The sequence below is a fragment of the Castanea sativa genome, chromosome 7 (assembly GCF_040712315.1).
Source record: "Castanea sativa cultivar Marrone di Chiusa Pesio chromosome 7, ASM4071231v1".
Taxonomy (NCBI): Eukaryota; Viridiplantae; Streptophyta; class Magnoliopsida; order Fagales; family Fagaceae; genus Castanea; species Castanea sativa.
The window spans coordinates 13,652,584-13,677,408 of record NC_134019.1 but is presented as its reverse complement, the minus strand read 5'-3'; the positions used below and the strand labels follow the sequence as shown (position 1 = coordinate 13,677,408).

Sequence of the window (24,825 nt, the reverse complement as noted above, 5' to 3'; positions counted from 1 at the left end):
TCCTACACAATTTTACTATCTTAGGCTTCAACCAGTCCCCATCGATGGCATTAACACAAGTTACACAATTAATGGCATTTTTTGGGTTTCATTCTTATAGTTATGGTGTTAGAAGCAGTTGCAAATAATCATAATACACCATCTGGCTCGCTTGAGAAGAATATAATCAGGATTACACTTACAAATTATCAAGTTGGTAAAATGAATTGTTTTAACTTAAATGAATTAATTTATTCCAGTTTTTTACTCTTGGTTCACATTTAAATCTTACTCAATTAGTTCGTCAATTTATTAAGCTGCAATTGAAATTTTTTTACTGTAAGTGTAAAAGAAAAAGTTAAATAATAATTGAATAGTACAATGTGACCAATAAATAGTACCAAAAAATGTAAAGAGACCCATGAATATTATTTAAAATAAGCTAAAAACTAAAATAAGCTAAAGTTTGAAAGCTAATGAAAACTTCATATTTTTATCTTTCTATTTTCTCATAAATTTCAGACCTCTTTTATTTTTCATAGAAAACCGCATTTTGTTTCTTATTTTTTAGAAGTAGATAGTGTTGTGTTTCTTATTACTGCAACATTCCCTTGCATTAAAGAGATATAAAAAAAAAATGGCAAATGACGAATTACAAATTTTTACCCTAAACTATCATCTCGATTTTACCTAATCCTCTAAATTATCGAAATGTATGATTGATCGTCATAAGTTGTAATTTTGTTTCAATGTCCTCCCTACCCTTCATATTTTTGGTGTTAATTTTGATAGAATTTAATATTAAAAGGACAATTTATCTCTCTACAAAAGAGACAGCTAAGGGTAACTTGGTTTCGATGCTAAATTCTGTTAAAGTTAACAACAAACAGATGACAGGGGTTTAAGTACAACGTATTTTTTTAATTGGGGGATCAATCATGCGTTTTGATAGGTCAATGATGAGGTATAATTGGGTTTAAGGTGAAAAAATGTAATTTCTCCAAAGAAAAATTAGATATGCCCAATTAATCTCCCGTAGAATATTCTACAAAAAATTAATAACTAAATTTATAAAATGTAAAATAGAAAAACCTTAATGTTTAAGGAACAAGATAACTTCTTAAATGAGCATGCTACACAAGCATTCAATGATTGAAATAGGAAAGGTGATGCAGCTGGTCAAGTCTTCTTTATGAAAGGGATGTGCCGTGTGTGTTCAATTGTAGAATTCAACAAAGAACAAAAGAGAGACCACTGCCTTATGCCGCACTTTATGAGAATTCTATTGTTCAAGACATACACTAGGAAATAAATTGGGTGTTTTCTCTAGGAATATTCCTTGAGTGTTGTGACTACGCAGAGTTTAACTATTCAGAGTGGAGATCTTATCGTTTCTAGAGAGGTTTATTGTATTTTCCTAACTTTTTGTGAAACATTGTAATTGTTAAATATATTAGCAACGCGATGTGTTATACCATGTTATATATGTTAGAGTGGATGCGGAAGGAGAAGTATAGAATAGGAATATTGAGAACATGAGGATTACGTGATTTAGCCTTGTTGTCCTATATCCACGGAGGAATCCCTTAAGAGCTACACTTTTATTATGTAAGAGTGTAGTACAATAACCTATGTTACAATAAACCCTAGCATAAGTATCTATAGGCGACTAAACCCTAGATTACTAGTACAAGCAGGAGTGGGCGTGGATCTATTACATTGAGCTAATATATCTAATATATCTCTAACAGTAATCTCTTTTTTATTATGATGGATTGGTAGGATTAGCCTTGCAATTTTTATTTGGGTTTTCTGCAGATAATTTGGTGTTTTTTTGTGTGGTTGATTTTATTTTATTTTTGTGCTTGCACTAATTTTTATTGTCTGAGGTTATATTTAAATTTAATTCACACATAAACTTGAATTTCTTCCTATAAATTTATGGTAGATGTCCGATTGCATATATTACAACCCTCAAGCCTTTAAAAGATCGTTTTTGGAATAGGAGATTGATAGATAACCAAACTCTCATATCACGTTTTCTCTAAAAGAAAAGTAATGCTTAGGACACAACTTTGTGCCACAACTTGCCACATAGCGAGTTGTGAGTGGTGAAAGTGTGTCCTCACATGGCCCACCATCACGATTACACCACTTACAACTCAAAACGTGGTAAGTTGTAGCATAAAGTTGTGCACAAAGTTGTGCACAAAGTTGTGTCCTGAGCATTACTCCTAAAAGAAAGGCCTACATCATTGTTATCAACTTATGCCTTCCATTACTGCTCGTGTAATAACCTAAATTTATTTTATGTGATTAAAAGAAAAGCCTAATAAGATTAGAAAGGTAAAAGAAAACATTTGAAATATCTTGATTTTAACACACATGTCCCTACTTTAAATTCATCTAAAACATCTTTTGATAGTACCTTATTTTGAACACATTCTTGTCATTCACTATTTGAAAGGTAAAGCACTAGTATTGGGAGTGTAAAGTGTAAACACTCCCCAGTTACTATTTTACAACCAAAATCTCAAAAAACATGCTCCATCCGAGTATGAGTTTTTATAATTTTTTACAACTTGTGAACAATTGGTTCTTATATATAGAACTAGCTGTAGAATAGGATGTAAAAAAAAAAAATTATTATCTTATTTAAAATTTCTCCTCACTCTCTCTTCTCTGTCTTTGTCTCTGTCTATCTGTCTGTCTCTCTCTCTCTCTCTCTCTCGATGGATTCGGTGGTATTGGGCATAGATTTTGGTGGTGTTGGTTTGAAGCGGTGGCCAGTTTTGAATTAGTGGCTAGGGCTTGGGTTTCTCTTAGTGGTTTTGGTGGTGTTGGGCTTTGGTTTCGGGGCTGGGGCTTGAATTAGTGGCGTTGGTCTTTGGTTTCAGGGTTGGGGCTTGAATCAGTGGTAGGCAGTGTTGGGGCTTGAATCGGCAGTGTTGGGCTTTAGTTTCGGGGTTGGGGCTTGAATTGGTGGCGAACGGCGTTGGTTATTACCAATGGCTACTTGGAGGTTTTGCTGGCAATTTCAATGGCTGGGTTTTGCTTGCGATTTTGGTGGGTTTAAATCGGTGGTTGTGGGTTGCTACAGGCGTGGGTGTGGTCGTGGTGGGTTTTGGGGTTGTAGGTGATGGGTATTTTGGCTGTATGGGTTTGGATTTGGGATTTCAGTTTGATGTTCCAATGGGGGGTTTTTGGGGTTTGGTTTGGTGTTTCAAAGGTGGTGGTGGTGGTGGTTTTGTTGTTGTTTGTTGTTTTTGGATGGTTGGTTTAGGGGAGATAGTGTTTTACGCTCCATGCAGTAAAATATTTAGTCAAAAGTAAAATATTTTCAGTCTACCAAATCAACCTAGGCAAATTTGTGTAAAATATTTTACACTTAAAATTTTGGTAAAACATTTTACATTTGCTTTCCTCCCTCTTACTCGATACTTTCACTTCCTCAAAACTCAGTCCCTCTTAGTTTTTGCTCTCCCTCTCTCACGACTACTATACCTTCTCAATCTCAAGTTCTCCCTCATCTTTCTTCTTTTCTCTCTGGCAGTACTCCATTGGGACTCCTACTAGTAAGCAGTGAGGCAGTCAGCGTCGATGGCTCCAGCATAGAGGTTGCAACAGTAAGTGCGGTGCCAATCGTCAATTCGGGTTGCTGTGTCTCTCTCTCCTTCTTTCTACAGTCTTCCTCATGTTCCTAATATCTTTCAGGCTACATCTCTCAAATCTAGATAGGCTGGTTGTCGATAGTGGGTTTAGTTTTGAGTTTGGTGGCTGGGTTTTGTTTTGATTTGGCGGCTGGGTATGGTTTTAGGTGATCAATGGTTTGTTGTGGTGGTTGGGTATGGTTTTACTGGGTTTTGTTTTGAGTTTGGCGGCTGGGTAAGGTGTTGGGGGTGGGTTTTGGTGTTGATGATGGCTGGTTGGTGGTAGCAACAGTGATGACCTTTTATTTTCCTTCTTCTCAATCTGGATTTTGTACTGTTGTTGGTGGTTTGTGCTTGCACCCAATGGTGGTTGGTGGTGGCTGATTTGTGCTTGCATTTTCAAGTGTCTAGGACAATCCAAACACTTGAAAATGTTTTGCCGAAAATATTTTACTGTAAAATTTTTTACTTGTAAAATATTTTACATTTGAAAATATTTTACTTCGAAACAAACGGAGCATTAGTGTGAGTTTGATTGATAAGGAGAGAGACAAAGATGAAGAGATGAGAGACAAATCGTTAGTTTTTTATATTATTCGTTTTGTAGTTTATAATATTTTATTGGGTTGTATGTAAAAATAAAAATTTAGATGTAGAGTGAGTTGTGAAATAGGTTGGTAAAATAGATAAAGTGTTGTTTGAGGATGTTTTTCTTTTGCATCCCTGGATGCTATTGCTCTTACACGTTTGGCATTTGATGAAAACATTTTAAGAGTCCATTTGGGAACAGCTTATTTAGCTAAAACTAAAAACATTTTGCTAAAATTAATATAGATAAAACTAAAAACTAGATGAAATAGTACAATGAGACCCATGAATAGTACCAAAAATTGCAATGGGACCCATAATTAGTAGCAAAAATAGGCTAAATGGTAAACGAAGTTGACTTTTTTCAGCATATCCCGAACGCAACCTTAATATCCTTTAGGCATTTTTAGGGAAAGATGAAGTTTTTGTGTCAGTTTAAGAATGATTTATTTTAGGTAGCTTATCATATACTATATATAATAACAAAAGCTTCTTCCTACAATTATGGTCGTGCTGCTAATAGGAAAAAAAACCTATCTAACTTTCAAACACGCTTGTGGGTTCCAGTTAGCTCAACTGGTAAAATCTCTGATGGTTGAATAAGAGATTTGTGATTTAATCCCCACCTACATTAAAAACCAATTGGTGTCTTGGTCTAATAATAAAGAACTATCATTAAGAGTGGATGTCGTAGGTTGAAACTCTTTAAAAAAAAAAAAAAAACCTTTCAAACATGCTTGCAATGGCAAAATTTGCTAAATAGTATGATTTTAGGAAAATTTTAGGAGAATAGCACCTGAATGAAGTTATTTAGTTATGTAGCATGTTTTTGAAACTCAAGTTTGAAAAACTCGAGTTCCAATTAGTATAGGTCGCTATATTGTCTGATGTGGATTTAAAAAAAAAAAAAAACGTGAAACTCGAGTTTCGCAAACTCGAGTTCTAGCCCAATTAAGATCTCCATACCAGAGAGCTCCAAGCTTAGCCTGCACTGCCGCTAGCAACAAATTGCCACTGCCATTGTGGTGGTGGGTTTCAACTCAAATTCTCTTTCCCTATCCGTTTTGCACTGAACAATTCTCTCTCCACTGTTGTTCGATGGGTCACGGTGATGGGTATTTAGGTTGTTGTGCTCTGATGGGTCACGATAGTTGATGGGTATTTGGTTTTTGTGTTATGATGGGTCATGATGGTCAATGGGTATGGGTTTTGCGGTTTGATGGGTCATGATTGCGAGGAAGGGGATAGGTTTGCTGAGATTTTGTTTGGCTTGGTTTGGTGATGACTTTGGTTATCCCGCGAATGGGTTTGTTGTTTAATGAGGGGGAGGTGCTTTTGTTAGGTGGGTGCTTCAATAGATGGGTTTGGTTCAATGAATTTCCTTTGATGGGTTGGCAGATTCAAAGGTTTTATTTTCCTAATGGTGTGTGTTGCGTTTGATCTTTGATTGTTCAACTTGCCTGGGTTTGATTATTTTTGGGTATGAATTTTATGGTTTTGATTTTTTGGGTTCGAATTTACTGGGGAAATCAGTTTGTTGCGGATTCAAATTAATTTGTTCATTTTCCTGGGTTTGTTCATTGTGTTCATTTTTTTGGGTTTCTTCATCGTGTTCATGGTTCGGATTTTTTTGGGTTTACATGAATGAAATTTACAGGGTTGGAACTCGAGTTTCAAAAACTCGAGTTCCACTTTCTTTTCTTTTTTTTTCTTTTTTTTTTAATTTAGAAAATCCATGTCAAACTACCACACGTCCCATACTAATTGGAACTCAAGTTTGACAAACTCTAGATTTAGTTGGACCTCAAGTTTCATAAACTTGATTTCCAAAAACATGCTACATAACTAAACAACTTCATTCGCGTACTATTCTCCTAAAATTTTCCTAAAAAATACTATTCAACAAGTTTTTCTTGCTTGCAATTAAAAAATGTTTCGGCAATGCTACAACATTGTTTAAAAGCTGAGGTAATTTGCAAGCTAGCATGCATTTGGGAGACAATTTAGTTAGCATGGAGTTAGAAATGATTCAGTAAAGTAGCATCTTGAGTTTTATTGGCTTGAGTCTCAAAGAATCACGTTCCACTTGCTGATTTAGAGGTTTTTTGCCACATAGATCTTGAGTCTTATAGACTCGAGTTTGTAAAAAGGAAACCCGAGCCTATAGGATTCCATTTCTATAGAACCAGATCAAATCAGATCAGATCAGATCTAGAACAAAGGACCAGATCAGATCGGATGTAAAATAGAGGACCAAATCAGGAAGGAAGAAGAAGAAGAAGAGGAAAGGAAGAACTGAGGACCAGATCGGGTAGGAAGAAGAAAAATCAAATCTGGAAGGAAAAAAAAAAAAGAACTAAGGAAGAAGAAAAGGTTCAAGTTTGTTCGTGGAGGTCTGTTCAAATCTCGAGTTTTAAATACTTGATTTCCACGTGGATTTTTTTCCACATTAGACTGCCATCACATGCGACTTGAGTTTTAGAAACTCGAGTTCAACCTTTAAACTCGAGTTTTAAAGTCTTGAGATGCTAGTTTGCTACGTAGTTTTTCAAACTTGACAAATAATTAAAATATTTCAAATTAAATGCAAAAAAAAAAAAAAAACTTTAAAAGCCTCTCATTATAAATAAAAAATTAACCGATTAAATTACAATCAAAAGACTTGCTTGTTGTACGGAGAAAGAGAAAGAGAACAGAGATCGACCCATCCCTTTACTCCATTTCAATTTCATCTTAATTGCTTCTCTAATCATTCTCAACCCTATCCTTTCTCTACTATGTTCATTCTTTGCCTCCATCCCTTCTCTTCAATGGTGTATTCGAAAGGTACGCACTGATTTTTTTTAAAAAAATTAACTATTTTTCAATTTTCTAAAACCTCTCACTGGTTCTTCCTACAATTCGAGTTTGAATTTAAGGATGGGCATATCTGTATTCAAGATCTTTTTTCCCCTGCGGAATTGTTTAGGGTTCTTTTTTTCACCCCTATTGAAAAATAGATGGGTTTAGTATTTTTTTTTTTCTTTGGATGCTTTGGTTTGAAATTAATATCTCTAATATTTTGTTTTGATAACATTACCCTTGATTTCAATAGTCAAGTCTGGAAGTTTAGATTTTAGACTTATTGATAATATTTGTTAATGTGAAATTATGGTTTTATGGAATTATTTATCGCTTTTTTTTTGGAGTAGAAACAAACAAATAAATAACAAGGCTTTTTTAAAAAAAAATTGTGTTATTGCATGTTAGGTGATTATTTTCTTGGTATGGTTTTGTGGTTTTGTGTTATTGCATGTTGGTGAATTGTTCTCAAGCAAAAAAAAAAAGGGAAAAAAAAAAAGAGGAGTAATCGCTGAACTGTTGAATTACCTTTTAAATGGGAACAATCATTTACTTGGTGGATTTCTAGATCATCCACACACAGGTTCTGCACTCATTATTGTTTTTGATATTATGTGTGTTCATTAATCTTGACTCATTGTGTGATTATTTTAGTATATTCTAATGTGAATTCTGTTTTACAAGTATTGAGACTGTCACATACATGTATACTCTGTCTCAAAGGTATTCAATTACTTGATTATTATCTAGTTTAATTGTAAAGAAACTGAAGTTGTGTTTTTTGGATTTTAGGGAGGCCTTACTCATCAAGATTCTGCAGGCCATAAGGGTACAATTGGACCCTGTGATGTGCAGGTAAGACATATTTCGAGTATGTTAAAAAAATTTGTTGCGTTTTAGGGTCTTTTTTGAGGGGTTTTATTTGATTCTTTGTTTGGTTTGATCTGTATGGAGTTTTCCCTTTATACAGTCTAATAAAATATTTGGATTTGTTTTAGTTTCACTATTAATGTTCTGGGATATCATATAAAGTTCAATTTTGTTTAGTTTCTTTGTTCTGACATATGTTAATTGATATAGAAAAAAAAAAAAAGGGACATTGTTGGCCAATAACTGAGGAAGAGCAGGTCAAAGGGGAGATAGTACAAATTGAGACACTGCAAAGCCAGTACTCACTTTGATGGGTAATCTAGTGCTTTCTTTGTTTACTGCATTATATTTTTTTAGAATTTTCTATTCTTATTCCGTTGATATTGTGAGCTATAGATGGTTCTCTTAAAAAGGAACCACTATAGGCATGAGAATCACGAATTTCATAATGATTTATTCATTAGTTATAGATAATAAGTGCTCAGGTTTAATATTTCCATCATTTGTGAACAAATCCTTGGAAGTTAAGAGTTCAGTATCATCAATATCTACATTCTTTAACTGCTTTACATATTTAAGTATGCCCAAGTTGAAGACAAATTAGCTATGTAGTAGGGGAATTGTACATATTATTAATTACTTTAAAGTCACTTTTACCCAGTTCAACAGAGCTTTGAGTTGAACAAATGACTAAATTCAAATACAAGAATCATGAGTGTAAGCTATTATGTCCTTCACCAATCTGTTAAGAAAATTATTGAACTAGCTTTGGCCCTAATGTGGCAGAAAATGCTATAGTAAATGCTGTTAACCTAGCCAGTTATGACCAAATGAAACAAGTAACATTATAGCATTAGGTCTTTTAAGTTGAAATTATTTTTTATTTCAAAGTTGTTTTGATCTATGTTAAAGTACTTCTAGAATGTCCTGATTTTCTATACTTGTGCAATTTGGACTATATGCTGAAAGAATTGTGGTTGGATCTGTATCTAATTAAGATAAATTGGTGCTTTTTCTTTTGTCTATTCTTTGAATTTTTCTTATTTTTTTTCTTTCATCTTCCCCAATTTAAAATCTTGCATAAAACTAATATGATTTACTCTCTCTCAAGAAAATAACATTTAATTGTTTGCAGACTTGAGCAACTAAAATTATGACCTTTTATATTTTAAAATGGTAGCAACAGTCACCTGCACCTTGCTTCGTTTATAGTTAGGACAATTTGGGCCTACAAATGAATATGAATTAGATGCCTCCTCTGCTTGATCACTTTAGAAGTTTAAGATGTATAATTTTCTCTATCCAACTTCACTACTGACTCTTTTGTTTTTTTACTTTTTATAATAGCTATCTTCAAATCTGACACATGGTATCTTTTCTTTTCATTCATGATTCCTGAATGTGATATCTTATAATTGGAACTATTTTTGGCTTTAACACGAGAAAATTTTAAAGATTCAAATAACAGATAAATTGCCAAATCATTTTTCTCAAACTTTGTATATTATGTTTAGAAAACTTCAATTTCATATTAATTTGATAAGATTTTTTAATGTTCCTGCTGCCTATGTCTTATGTCTTATGTCTTTATTTTAACTAATGATAAGCATTTCTATGTCTTTATTTGACCATTAGTTTGATGGTTATTTTTTATCCATTAGTTTGATAGTTACATCCAATAGCGGGCTTATGCATGGAGTTTCTGATCATGGAGTGGGACTCTACACCTTAAAGATTGCTTTTTTGGAATAGGAACAGAGAAACTGATCTTTCTATATTGCTGCTTTTAAGGATTGTGATGTGCCAATAAATCTTTTTCTACTAGAGTCTTAATTGTCTTTCAAGATCTGGGTGATTCGATGCTGACATTGTTCCTTTATCAATAAAGGTAAACATTGCGTCCCCTACTACGTTTGTAAGACAATATTTTTGTGGTTGAACCAAGTATATGAGAAGATAAAAACATGAAACTCACTGATCAAAATGTTCCACCTATATCATACATTTTTATTAAAAAATTCACCGTCTCCAACATGCAATTTCTTGGGGTTTGTAACATCCTTTGAAAGTCTCTCTGTCATGTTCCAGAGTTGGTCATGATAAATCCCTATTAGCCATTACTTTTAGTTGTAGAGAAATTATAATTTATCGACATTGAAATCATTTGACAAGGGCAAATAAAATTCGAGCTGACAATGGTTTTTTCTTTTTATTGTTTTAGACTGGTAGTAAAGGGAGGGAAGTGTCTACTAATTGCAAGTCTCTATTAACAGGAGAAAACATATATTGAGTCTTTTTATTTCCTTTTAAATGAATTATTTTTTAGGTATGCTCTTATTTTGCAAATAATATTTTCAAGTGAAGATTAGGAGTTATACACTAGAGATTTGTTTTGCCTTTGTGTGTAAAGATCTTGGGAATTTCTAAATATTTCTGTGAAAGCTATTTTGGAAGTTGTTGTATCTTTATTTACTTATGCTTGAATAGTAGTTTTTAAAGTTTGTGAGAGAGGGAGTGTTTTTAAATTATTTTATATGAATTTAGTAATAAAATTATCTCTAAAAATAGTTAAATCATTAAATTATTATCCCTAAAGTTTGTTATGAGTTTCTTCCTTCATATTTTTTGGGGAAATTGTATTCTCTTGATATTTTTCCTCCTTTGACTCTTATATTTTAACTTTGTTGTGCTCATGTAGAATATGAGTATCATCTGCTCGTCTAGTTCATCTAGATATTTTGTAATAATTGATATGCAATTGTTTAGTTTCCATAGATCTAAATGTTGTTGAATAGTTTTCAAAAAAAAAAGAGTAATTGTTGAACTGCTGAATTACCTTTTAGATGGGCAAAAATTATTGTTTTTCTGGTCTTAAGTTTTGGTAACATTAGGGATTTTCACCCTTGATTTTAATAGCCAGATTTCAACATGGATGGTTTAAAATTTGAAAGTTTAGAGTGTATGGTAATTATAATTTTTTTTTGTAAGTGGAATTATGAGATTTTTTGGGTTAATTACTGCATTTAAAGTAAATAAAATAAATAGATTGATAACTAACGTATTGTTGTCCACTTCCAACAGATTGTTAGACATTGTTATCAACTTCCTTACAACAATTACTTCAGACTTTTTTTTGTGGTCTCTCTATCACTTTTTCCCTACATTTTTTTTTTCTATAACTTTTTCCCTACATTTTTAAAAATACATTTGAATGTCCTTTTGATTCATAATGTTCACCTAGCGTTTTGCAAGAAACGTTGCTGTATAAAATTGGCAGGCTAAGACAGCCTTACTATTCCTCTATTTATCTTATATTTTTAATTAAATTTTGTTGATCAATGTGTGTGGATTTTTGTTGGCTTTGCTTTGCTAAAAAAATGTCAGTTCTTAGCAAAAAAAGAAAAGAAAAGTTTAGTTCTCTTTGGTTTAAATTTTATATATATATATATATATATATATATATCCATTTTGGGGCTTTACAATTTATATGTCAATCTATGAGATACAAAATTTAATTGTTCTATAAAACGAATGGATGTACTACACTATCTGGATTAATTTTAATGTAAATTATTGTATTGATATGTCAAGTCGTTGGTGGTATTTTAAATATGTAGAATGTTCCAACGCATTGTGCGAGTGCGAGTGCGAGTTAAATGCTAGTTTGTATAATGGGAGACCCAAAAAAAAAAAAAAAAAACTAAAATCTAGAGTGCGTGCTTAGAGGCACTTTTATTTTATTTTTATTTTTTTTGGTAAAGGTTAATAATTTGCATCTATTATAATTTAAAAATATGTTTTTTTTAAAAAAAATTCAAACAAATAAAAATGATAAACTTTAGAGATAAGCAGTAACTGTGATTTCATTTTTGGATGTAAAGGGAAAAAATTTTAAATTTTAGGAGTTTTTTTTTATAATTTAAAATGAAATTTATTTTTTGACATTTATGACTTTATTTCTAAATGAAGTTACTTTTTATTAATGAGAGTATTTTTTAATCACATAAAAGTCCAATTGAAAGAGGAGAATCTTCTTATATATAGTATAGATGAAACTAATACAAAAAAGTAATATAAGACTCGTAAACGATAAATAATTTAAGCAAAAAACTAACTTATAATTTGTTGCCAAGCTCACACAAAAATTGTTCCATTTCTGAATAAAGGAAATTCCATGGTTATTTTGAAAAAGAGAAGCTTATATTGAATAAGGAAATTTAAGGTTATTTTGAAAAAGAGAAGTTTATATTGTATAAGGAAATTTATTTTCAAAGAGGTGAAATGTTCCCTTCAAAAAAGAAAAACAAAAAGAGGTGAAAGTTCAAAGGAATTTTGGAAAAGTAATTTTATTTTCAAAGAACAAATATCCAAAGAAAAGACCACTGATTTTGAAAAGTATTCTTTAAATGAAAAGGGCCCCATGGGTTCCTGGGAAACGTATAAATATTTATAAGGTAACTTAAAATTTTGGTATTTGAATTTTTGGAATAGGTTTAAGTTGAAACTATTTTGAAATATGCATGCATCAATCAAATATTTGTATGGAAAATAAGTGGCATTTTTTAATTACATATGACTACACTCTCTTGTTTTTTTTTTTTTAATTTTATAAATTTTTCATGTGAGAAATTTTATTTTATTTTAAAAAAAATGTTTTTTATTACTAGCTTGAATTTTGAAGTTTGAATACATTCTTAAGCATATTCATCCAATTTCGAACATACATACATTTATTCATCACAAACAGAGATTATACTACATGATAGAGAGACACAAAAAAAAAAAAATAATAAAGTTCTACATGCATGATAAAGAGATACATAATAATGCATACATAGCCATACCCACACATAATTGATATCCATAAACCCATCAAATGATGATTCCATTCTCTAGTTAGTTTTGCTCGAGAAATTCGACAACTCCTCGAAAAGCAACATTGGGATATTCACTCTTCAAAAGTTCCTCAGCGATTTCAGCTGGAGTAACTTTTTTATTATTCAGCAATGCCTTAATCACTTTAGAGAGTTGGTGGTCACCATCTGTTGAAGATAGGACTGAACAGAGGCCACGACAGAGGTTGAAAATAGAACTGAACAGAGGTTGAGGATGAATCAAAACGACAGTGTTTTTGTATTCAGCTAAACGCGTCGTTTTACTCAGTTCAAAGAACAGTTGGATTAGACGCGAAATTCAGTTAAAGCCACTGAACAGAGCTTTATGGGTTTTAGATCCGTATAATGTGGAAGATTAGTTAAGTAGTTATGATTATTGTGTAATATAAATACAGAGCATCAAGCTCAGGCGTAATTATGCTGAGAATTTCATATAGTGAATACAGAATTTTTCTCCCAATCTTTCTCTCTTCGTTTCTCTCTTTTTCTTTCCTTTTCTCTTGCTTTCTCACTTTCCCACACTTTCTGTTCTTAGAAACCTACTGCTTGAACCCATCCATGGTTAAATATGACATGTGCACATGCATGTCCATGCGGCCTGGGTGCAACAAAGAAGGATCAAGCTTCTCCTTATGATTGGTTGTGAACACAATAATTCGCTCTTCTCCACAGCTCGACCATAATCCACTAATGAAGTTCAATAAACCGGATAATGTGAACTAAAAATATAACATGATAGTAAATATTGTTAAATGAAATCATAAGATCATGACATGTATTCAGTGGAAGTTGTACTCAACAAGCAAAACTCCAAATTCCTATGGGTTGTAGGAGAGATGATTTTGGTATGCAGCCTTATTCCCCCTTCTTTCTTTTTTCTTTTTGGGAAAATGTTGATTCCTGAACTCAAACCCAATAGTACAGGTAGGAAAAATCTTCTGCTATGGTAGAAACTAATTAGATGGGCCAGTTTGGCATCATTTTTAAGTTTTAAATTTTAATTTTTATGTACAGTTTTTTAAAATCTATTTTTTTTTCTTACTTTTTAAAATTTTTTCAAGGTACAAGTATACTATAGCAAACTATCATAAAAAAAGTTTTCAACAAAAAAACTAAATAAAATGTTTCCAAACCGACACCATTGAGCTAACTATCTCATAAATAAAAATTACATCCACGTCAAAACAGAAACTGGCACACACGCTTGACTCATTGTAAAATATGAATCATAGGTCCTAAAACTGATAGCTATATTGACAAAATTAAATGAACCGCATTCAATTATATAGCTAGATAGAGATATTGTCAAAAGGAAAGTACTATATATTTGCACTATAATATAAAAGAACTAGTCAAATGATTTGGAGAAATTTTAATTATAACATTCTATCCTATTAAAAATAAGTTTATAATTGAAAGCGAGGGTATTTGCTTCACTTACAATCTATTTTAATGTAATAAACATCTAATGTCAGACCTCAGCATACACAACACATTTAGCAGATCAAATCTATCTAAGAATCACACGAAACTGTCTAAAATATATAATAATCTAATTACCACCATACTAGTTTTTATGAGGATAAAGAAAGTTAACCTTAGGCTTTTTCAGAATCAGCTGAGCAGACTTTTCCTCTTTCTCTCGATCTTCCAACTTTGCACAATCAATATCCTCAATTGCCACTATTGAACGATTAGATGTGGAAAGAAATATCCTTCTCAACGCTGAATCTGAGCGCGCGTATGCTTGAAAGGTCCAAATCATAGATATCAACCTTGAGGTAATTAGCCATGGCAGCAATCAAGCTTGATTTACCAGTACCCGGAGGCCGGTAAAGCCAATACCCTCGCTTCCATGCCTTGCCAACTTTCTTATACCACTCCTTTCTATTAACAAACCTGTCCAGATCATCCTTGAGCATCCTTTTCTGCACTGGGTCCATTGCCAACTTCTCAAATGTAGTTGGGTGTTCAAGAATAATAGAACTCCATTCACGACCAGGTGTACCACAGACGAAATCACGGCTATAAAGCTTTAACGCCCTTTCTGCTTCTTGTATAGCCTTAGAACGAGATATTACTTCAGCTAAATAAGACTCTAGCACAACCTCTTTGAGTTTCTTATCAAAGGAAAGCGTAAAATATCTAAGACGTTCATAGCCATCAAATCCTTTTTCTACATGTAACTTCCATTTGAGCCCTTTAATGCCTTGAAAGGAATCAATAACCTCTGCACCCGGTACTATATCAAAGGTTGGCCTCTCTTGCCTAACGGTTTTGCCAACATTGAGATATTTTGATGAATCAACAATCTTGGTACGGAGGTAGGTTGAGGCAACATCATACATTTGATTGTCACTGAGACCACAATCCGTGCGAAAGAAGAGAGTGATTTTAGGCGTACAAAAGTATTCTTCATAGATGGAGAAGAGATTATTGAGGAAGGAGGAAGGTAAGAGGTTTTTTACTAGGGGACATAGTACAATCGCACCAGCAGCTGTGGTCAAAGATGTAAGCATCTCCATGAAAGTTAACATGGTTTGAAAATTGATGGTCAATCACCCCTCTTCCAAATCCTGTAAAAATGAAAACGATGTAGTTAAGGATACAATTTTTTACGCCTTGAGGGCTGGAATATAGAAGTTTGGACACCAAGTATACATTTCTTGGTTTGTCTATGAAAGTTTTGAGTCTCTTCACAAAGATGACATCTGCCATAAATTTGCTGGGATAAATCACTATCTATGTGTTAATCAATTTAAATGTAACCTTAAAAAAATAAAAAGAAAAAGAAAAAAAGAAAGAAAGAAAAGCACCAAGAAAATTTATTTGTTTGGCACGTGTGTTTAAATAACACACGTGTAATATTATTTATTTGTTTGGTGAAAGAGTGTATAAACATACGTGTAATATTATTTAAAAACTGAAAACATGAGTTTAAGTTTATGTACCAAACAGGCCCTTAATCACACAAGAACTCATTTCATGAAAACCCCTCTAACATAGAGGGACCAATCTATATACTATAATAAACTAGAGAATGCAATGCCCTAGTATATGCTCAAAACTTATTAAGTTCACAATAAATTTGAAAAATACAATAATACCTCACTAGAAACTCCGTGAAACCAAGAACACAACAAGAGATCTCCGCACTAAACAAGGCACTAATTTTTTTTTTATACTCTTGACACTGTTTGCACTCTGCGAATGATTGTCTCTATTAGGTCCCTTTTTATAAACCAGCTACGTCTCACTATTCTTTTTTTTTTTTTTTTTGAAGCCCCGTCTCACTATTCTTGATCGTATCTTTCAAGTCTTAAGTTTTTTAATTTTGAAACTCCAATGACCTTATCTGAGAGAGATTGAGGGTTCTTTTGAATACAACTTATTTTGCTGAAAATTGAAAATACTATAGCAAAATAATTTTTAAATATGTGAATAGTGTCGTGAGACCCATGGACAATGCATGAACAGTGTACTTGTCTCTTGCACAATGAATCTATGTGCATGAACAGTGCGATTATTGTTCATACACGCTAGAAAAAAAAAAAAACTGAAAACACAAAGTGAGATTCCAAAAGAATGGTTAAGATTGTTATCTTATTGATTGCTTGAGCCACTATATTAGTTGTAAGTGCACAATTGTGTCTGGACCCAAAAACACACGTGGGCTCAGGCCCAATGAGTCTTAAACAATGAAATTTGTAGAGTGTGGGTTCGCAATCTAGTTTAGTGGTGTTCAAAGCTTGATGAACAGGCTAGAATGTTACAGTATTTGCAAACAATGGATGAATAGGGCAAATGAACCTCCTCGGACGTAAGGCGAGGACGATTTATGTATTATTTCTCTTTTTCTTTCAAAGATTACAGTTCTTAGTCCTTGTCTCGTTCTCTCCCCCCTTCCTCTTTTTTACTCTCTTCCCTCTTTAAATACTTCTTTTCCTTCCCTTTTTATCCACGTGTCACACAAATCTTATCTTTAGATCATTTCCCCTACTTTCCACCACCTTCCTGAAGTCCTTAAACAATGGCCAGAAGGTCTCTCCTACTATTCAGGGGTCACTCCCCATTAATGCGGCTAGGGAGGTAGGTGCAGGGTCTTTAATGTGGAGGTAGCAGTCTTGTTCTGAGATATTTCTCTCACTCCGTAGCGTCTAGAAGGTATTTAGATCCCCCTCTTAACCAACAGTTCGTCCAGAACACTGCCTATAATCTTCACGACGAATCCCAAGGTCATCGTGGGTCTTTCCGAGGGGAGATTATTCCTCGGACGAATCCTCAGATCTTCGCCCTGTGGGCCGACCTACAATCTTAAAGGCCTTTAGTAAAAAACGGTCTGGAACCCGTCAATGAAGCCCAAGGCCCAAATACTTGCTCAGGTCCCCTTACTCCCCACATTAGTATTAAAAACAAAAAAAACAAAACAAAAAAAAATTAAGGACTATTAACTATCACCTTCGTCATACTAGCCTACCACTACTATCAAGCTACCAAAACCCCTAGGGATAATTTTTTTAAAAAAAAATTAGGGGCTTAAATATGATGTAAGTTTGGGTAATTTGGTTAGATAATTTTTGTTTTGGGTATATAAGTAGAGAAAATATTTGGTACACAATGTAAAGTCATATTCTATTATAGTTTTAAATTATCTATGCGACATATGTATACACACTTGTCCATTCTATGTCTTAATATTGCACTATTGATGAGTGGAAGAAGGTAAGAGAGTTGGGCATGCTATCATTTCATGGTATGCAATCTGTGAACATAATAGAAATTAGTTGATTTTCATGGTCTTATTACTCCTTTTTTTTTTCATTTCATGATTTAAAAAAAATTAATATCCTTGAGAATGCTACAAAAGTGTAATGAAACTACTAAACTAATTTTTAATATCTCAAAATGTATATGTTTCTTTACTCTAATTTAGTTTACTTCTCTTTATAATATATGTGCAACATTCTCTAAAATTGTCTTACATAAAATGTTACAAAATAATCTATGCATCGCACGGCCAACTTACTAGTTTGTTTAATTACTATACAAAAATTTAAATTTAAACAACAATAATACAATATATATATATATATATATATATATATATATATATATATATATATATATATATATATATCAACATTAATTAACATTATCTTCTAGAGTTTAGCTTTGCAAAAAAGAGAGAGAGAGAGAAAGGAATGATGTTCCTTTGTTTGGTTAGAAAGAAAAACAAAAGGAATGAAGAATGAAAGGGAAAAGGGTTTTGTGGAATCCATTATATTTCCTCTCCTAAATAGGTCTTGAATTTTTTTGTGAAATGACATTTATATCCTTATTAATTTATAATTTAAAAGGATAGAAGTGAAAATACATTACATCTTTTTTCCTTTCTTCCCCTATTTGCTAAGCGCTTTTTCGTCAAGGGTGGTTAGGAAGTACTTTAATTTCTTTCCCCACTCTTTTTCCTCTCCCTTCCCCTTTTTCCTTTCTCTTCTCTTCCCTCCCCTTCTACTCAACGAAATATAATCTTACACGGTGTTTGGTTGTAGCTATGGAAAGGAAAAAGAAAAGACAAGATGAAGGAAAGAGAAGGAGAGAGGAAAAAGAAAAGAAAAATAATTCCCTTTGATGTGTTTGGATATAGGAAAGAAAGGAAAGAAAAAAAAAAGTGGGAGTTTTATCTTTCCCTTGTTTGTTTGCAAAGAGAAGAGAAAAGAAAAATGCGTGTTTTTATCTTTGTCCTTATTAATGAGATGAAAATTCATATATTAGAATAACAAAGTTTAGCTAGGCTACAACCTTACTTAATAAAATAAACATTACTATATATTTTGAAAATCTAACCGTTGAATTGTATGTCCTTTATACTCTTAATACACATATCAAATTTTATGTCAATCAGGTAATTTTTACTATATGATCTATAAGCTTATATTTTATACATAATTTTAAATTATAAAAATTTGCAATTTAAACAATTTATTGATGACATAACTATTGATCTTTAGTTTTTTAGAAATTTTGCAAGCATGAAGAATATAAGAAGAACATGTAATTCAATGGTGGATTTGTCAAAATTTATCTCTAATAAAAATATATTGAGTAAGGTTGTAACCTAAAACTACAGCCAATCTTGTAGATAAACTTTATCCATATTAGAATACTTTTTTTTATACAAGATAGAATTTCTACTCTAGCATAATCTAAGTGTATATGTGTGTGAATCTCTCTCCTGGAGACTTGAATCCTGACTCTTGCCCCCCATACTTTACAAGCACTTATACTTATAGAGTGACTATCGCACCATAGGTGTGCGGTGGTCATATTTGAATACTTGTAATTTCTTAAAAATGTTAAGCGATGGACCTCATGTAATTAATTTTCTCCCTTCTTTCCATTTCCGCCCAAATTGTGCTGATACCAAAACAGTGGGTCTCACGGAAATAAATAAATACCTCTTATCAAACATAAATAAATACCTCTCATCCTACTGTATAATTTTTTTTTTTTAAGAAAAAAAACCTCTCTTTCTCTCAAAAAAGGAGTAGCCCTTCCTTTCAAGGTAATTTTTTTTTTTCTCATTTATTGCTCGTATGTTTTTTATTGTTGTATGAGATTTTGATTTATTTGTTAAGAAAATTGCAGGAAAATTTATTTAAAATAAAATGATCAAGGGATGACACAATTTTCTTATCCTATTTGTTTTTTTTATCCTTTTAATTCTCATTAAAAGTTATTATTTTTTGTATTTATCCATTTTATGAGTAAAGGCACATGTGTCAAATAGTTTTTTTTTTTTTTTCATCTTCTTTGGTATACTTTTTGTAATTTTTTAGCTGTGAACTATAGAATTTCGACTAAAAATAGTGTAGTTATTTACTTTATCTTATACAAATTGGTTTGTCTATGAAAGACATGGAAATAAGAGGATCAAGTAGGGGGAGATTCCCGTGAAAAACAAGGTCATTAGTCAATTTTTATTGTTTGAGTCTCTATGATTAATATTTGCTTCAATTTTTATTTACTTACAAATTTTTCTCTAAAATTTATGACACTAGAAAATATGAATGAATAAAAAATTATAACATTAAACCCAAAAATTAAAAAAAAGAGACTGTAATACTGATTCGTCTTTTGCGTATATATGTACTCTCTTTTTTTTTGGGGTTGTTATTTTGGATTAATAATCATCATGCTGTGCAACATTAATAAAAGACTTTGTATGAGCCAAGTAAACCACCAACCGCACAAAAATAATATAAACCACCGACCACCGACCATTGTCTATTTTAATATTTTCCCTGGCCTTTTGCTTTGAAGATGCCATGAAAACCTGTTTCATCTCTTTTTGAGCATTTCGTGTCGAGTGGGAAGTGTGAAATGCGGACATTGTTTTGTGCCTGTGGGCCGTAGTGGAAAAAGCTTGGAAAAAAGAAATCTGGTTTCAAAAGGAAAGGCCTCTTGAAAAAAAAAAAAAAAAAAGGTTATCATGCAGTGAGATACGGAATCTTCAAAACTATTAATTAGGGAAAAGTTTCTTGTCCTATTCGTTATTATGACCAGATAAATAGAATTTGTGCAATAATAAAATATGGACACCTTTTTTTTTTTTTTTCCTTTTTTAATGGACAAAAAGTGTTTCATGCGTGTAATTATTGACTCAGCCCACTTAAACCCGCTATTGATTGCGTGGAGTACCCCTAGGCACAGTAAGGCTATTTGCGTCGTGGCACAGTAATTTTGCGAAACGCATGACTCGAATCCAGCAACTCCTAAACTCGCAGGTGTAACCAAGTCCGAGACTCTTACCAACGTGTCACACCCCAGGGGCATATGATGAACACCTTTTGTGCCATAATATAATTTAACAGAGATCATATAATAGAGTGATAATTTTGTTGTTCCATTTAATCTTTGTTCTATTCCTCATCAAATTATAAGCGCTAGCAGTCCCACTTCCTTCTCCTTTGAGGAGAGAGAGAGTGGATTGAGAGGAAGAATAAGTAAAAAAAAAAAAAGAGAGAGAGGGATTAAATTAGCTAGAGAGAAATTGGATCAATATCCTTTAGGCCTGTTTGGTAGGGGGATTTGTTTTCAAAATAGTGTAAAAATAATTTTCAAAAAATTAAATCACCAATCTACTGCATTTCTTTCCAGCTTGCTTGATACAAGTTGTACCTTGAAATCTTTAGGAAACTTTGTATAAGCAAATTAATCTTCGAGATCTAAGATCTAATCTACGAAGTCTTGTGGGCTATGATTACAGTCTTAGGAACATATTACATATCTATCATCATCGCGATTGCTTTTGGCTTTAAAACCAAGATCGATGAGCGTGTTGCAAATCTCATAGAATTCACTAATCGTCCTCTCATCATAAGGTTAAATTGCCACTGTGAAAGCTTTCACCCTACGATTGCGTTAGAACTTGTTCTATGTTAACATGTACAAGACGAGCTTTGTAGCGCTCAATGGACCCATCAAAGCGAGTCTTAATCTTGTAGATCCACTTACAACCAACCACAGATTTCCCAGGGGGGAGAGTGACCAAGTCCCAAGTATGGTTTTTAGATAATGCATCAAGTTCCTCTTTCATTGCAATCTGCCATAAAGGGTCAGTGGAAGCCTCACAATAGGTGTGAGGCTCGTGCAATGTAGCAAGGGCAATGTAACAATGATAGTCAAGTAAATGTGCAAGAATGGACCTTACCCGAGTTGAGTGACGAGGTGGAATGTCTTGTACATGATCTTCAGGCGGAGCAGGAGCAGGGGAACCAAGATCAAGGTTGGGTAGCTCATCTTCGACCTGTTCATCTTCCACCTGTTCATTAAAAGGGGAACTAGGAAAGGGATCAAGGATTTCTGGTGGTTGGACAGAGAAGTTAATAGGAGAATCAGGAGCAGCTACAGGAGGATCAGGATCAGCTATAGGAGGGTCAGGAGCAGCTACAGAAGGAATTTGCGTCTCATCTGGAAATAGATCTAAGACAGAAGAGGAAGATAACGAAGCACGGAAGTGAGAGAGCTCGACAAAGAGGCAATGTTCCCAAAAGACAACATTGCGGGAGACACGAAGACGATGAGAAATAGGATCATAACACCGATACCCCTTTTTAGTTTCGCCATAACCAAGAAAACAACAAAGTCTTGACCTAGGTTCAAGTTTGTTATGCTCATGTGGCTGAAGAAGAACGAAACAAGCAGAGCCGAATGAGCGTAGGTGGTGATAGTCTGGAGGTGACCCAAAAAGGCGCTCATATGGAGTTTGATTTTGGATGACAGGACTAGGAATGCGATTAATAGTATGAACAGCATGAAGAGCAGCTTCGCCCCAAAAAGGAGCAGGAACTTTGGCAGAGAGAAGGAGAGCACGAACAGTGTCAAGAATATGACGAAGTTTTCGTTCGACTCTACCATTTTGCTGAGAGGTACCTAGACAAGTTAGTTGATGAACAGTGCCATAGGAATGCAAAAAAGCTTGGAAAGCATATTGAGTGTACTCAAGAGCATTATCAGATCGAAAAATTTTGATACGTTTAGAAAATTGAGTTTCAACCATTTTTGCAAAATTAGAATACACTTGCAATAATTCAGAACGATGTTTCATATTAAAGATCCAGCTATAGCGAGAGTAATCATCAACAAAGACAACAAAATATCGAGATCCACCAATACTAGAGACAGAGGAAGGTCCCCAAACATCAGAATGAATAAGGTCAAAGATATCAGTGGATATAGATTCACTAGAATTGAAAGGCAAAGCTGGTTGTTTTCCTAATTGACATGAAACACAATCAAAATTTTCTGTAGACACTGAACCTAGCAAACCTCTAGAAGCCAATTGTTGTACACGGGAAGAAGATGCGTGACCAAGTCGAGCATGCCAAAGAGCAAGAGAAGGAATAGAAGAAACTGCAGCAGCTGCGGCAATAGAAACAGGAGCAACAAGTGGAAGACGAAGGTTGTCCACGGGAAACATATGCCCAACTCTGGGACCGGTCCCTAGCTCTTGTCCCGTCCTTGGATCCTGCACAATACACCCAGAATAATCAAATATGATTCGATAACCCAACTCAGCTAATTGTCCCACAGAAAAAAAATTGTAAAAAAGGTCAGGAACATGAAAGACCCCAGAAACGGAGAGGTTGGAGGTTGAAACGGAACCTATATTATGACCAGACATTGTGGAACCATTTGCTGTGCGAATAGTAAGAGGATGTGGTGCAGGTTTAAGTTTAGAAAATAAGGACGAGTGAGGTGTCATGTGATTGCAACAAGCAGAATCCATAAGCCAAAAGGAAGGAGACATACTGGATAAAGCTGAGAGAGAAGAGGAATAAGATGCATTACCAACCATACGAATGACATTGGCGATGATGTTTTTAAGGTCATCTGTGGTCATGGTGAAAGTGCGACCTGAAGACTTAGATTGTGCAAAGACGGGAGCCATTGGTTGGACGCTCTCAATGTTAGCAATAGTGGCAGAAGAACTTGAAACAGCGGATTTATTGCGCTGAAAGCAAGTCTCAATGTTATGGCTAAAACGTTTGCAAAAGCGTTTGCTAGATTGTCGGCGACGATTGTTGCAAAAGGAAGAAGACCTGTCCTTATTCTTCATTTAGAAGCAAAATATGCAAAAATGGATTGCAAAAATGAAATCTACGCGAAAAACTGGGTAAGGAGCACCTGGGCTGCAAAAAGTCAACTCTGCGAAAAAGTCAACGGTCAACGGCTGGTCAGCGGTCAACAGAAGTCAATGGTCAGCGGTCAATGGTCAACGGTCAGTGAACGATGACGTGGTGGGTGACGTCAGCAGCGCGCTGGAAGGTGACGTGGCAAGCTGACGTGGCAGGCTGGCATGGCAAGCTGACGTGGCAGGATGGCGTGGCTAGGGCTGACGTGGTAGGATGACGTGGCTATACAAGTAAGAGTGCTATACAAGTAAACTAGTTGGGCCTAAAGCCCACAACATTATACATGTTAACAGCCCCCCTCAAACTCAAGGTGGATGCGAGACCAACTTGAGGTTGTCAACCAAAGTACGAAGGCGTCCCTTAGGATGTGACTTGGTGAAAATATCTGCAAGTTGATCTGTAGAGGAGACTGAGATTAGCTTGAGAGCACCATGGACAAGATGATAACGGATAAAATGACAATTGATCTTGATGTGTTTAGTCCGTTCATGGAAGACATCATTGTGAGCAATATAAATGGCACTCTTGTTGTCACAATAAAGAAGAGTAGCAGAGGATGTAGACACACCTAAGTCTTTGAGAAGCCATCGTTGCCAAAGAAGCTCAGATGTGGTATTAGCAAGGGTACGATATTCTGCTTCAGTACTAGAATGGGCCACATGAGTTTGTTTCTTGCTTCGCCAAAAAATTAGAGAAGAACCAAGAAGAAAGCAATAATCAGTGGTGGACCTGCGATCAGTGGGATCTCCTGCCCAATCAGCATCAGAAAATGCACGGAGAACAAGAGGAGACTGAGCAGAGTAGAAAAGACCATGGAAGAGAGTAAGACGATCTTCGTGGTACCTTCGGAAAATTTTTCGGAGCAATATTCACGGCGGTGCCGAAAAAGGAAGTGGTCTTTGCAGTGTTCGAACTCCTCAACGGCGGCTGCTACAGGTCCGGAACTTGAGGACGATGTCTGGAAGACTCGAAGGTTCAACGACGAAAGGCTGTGGCAGTTGTTGTGACAGCGGAAGCAATATTGAGAATGGAGTTACACCAATAAAGACAAGACTGCTAAGAAAAAGTTAGAACCTGGCTCTGATACCATGTTAGAAATACTGAATTCAATAGTATTGTATTTCATACTGAAAGAATATACATGAGTGTCTTTATATAGGAGACATATGAGTGCAGTACGAGTAAATATGAGTGTAGTACAAGTAAGAGTGCTATACAAGTAAACTAGTTGGGCCTAAAGCCCACAACATTATACATGTTAACATTCTAGTTTCACAAAATGATTAAATCCATAAGGGATCCAAG

General features: G+C 34.1%; 1 long non-coding RNA gene and 1 pseudogene across 1 annotated transcript; one reads left to right on the top strand and one right to left on the bottom strand.

Annotated features, from left to right (window-relative positions):
- Window positions 1–6,853: 6,853 nt before the first annotated feature.
- On the top strand, window positions 6,854–9,919 carry LOC142642818 (uncharacterized). The gene is made up of 4 exons (XR_012845740.1): window positions 6,854–7,043; window positions 7,851–7,913; window positions 8,139–8,242; window positions 9,590–9,919. It is a non-coding gene; the product is annotated as an uncharacterized LOC142642818 (long non-coding RNA).
- A 2,807-nt stretch (window positions 9,920–12,726) lies between these two features.
- Window positions 12,727–16,020, bottom strand: LOC142642817 (AAA-ATPase At2g18193-like; annotated as a pseudogene).
- Window positions 16,021–24,825: the final 8,805 nt, after the last annotated feature.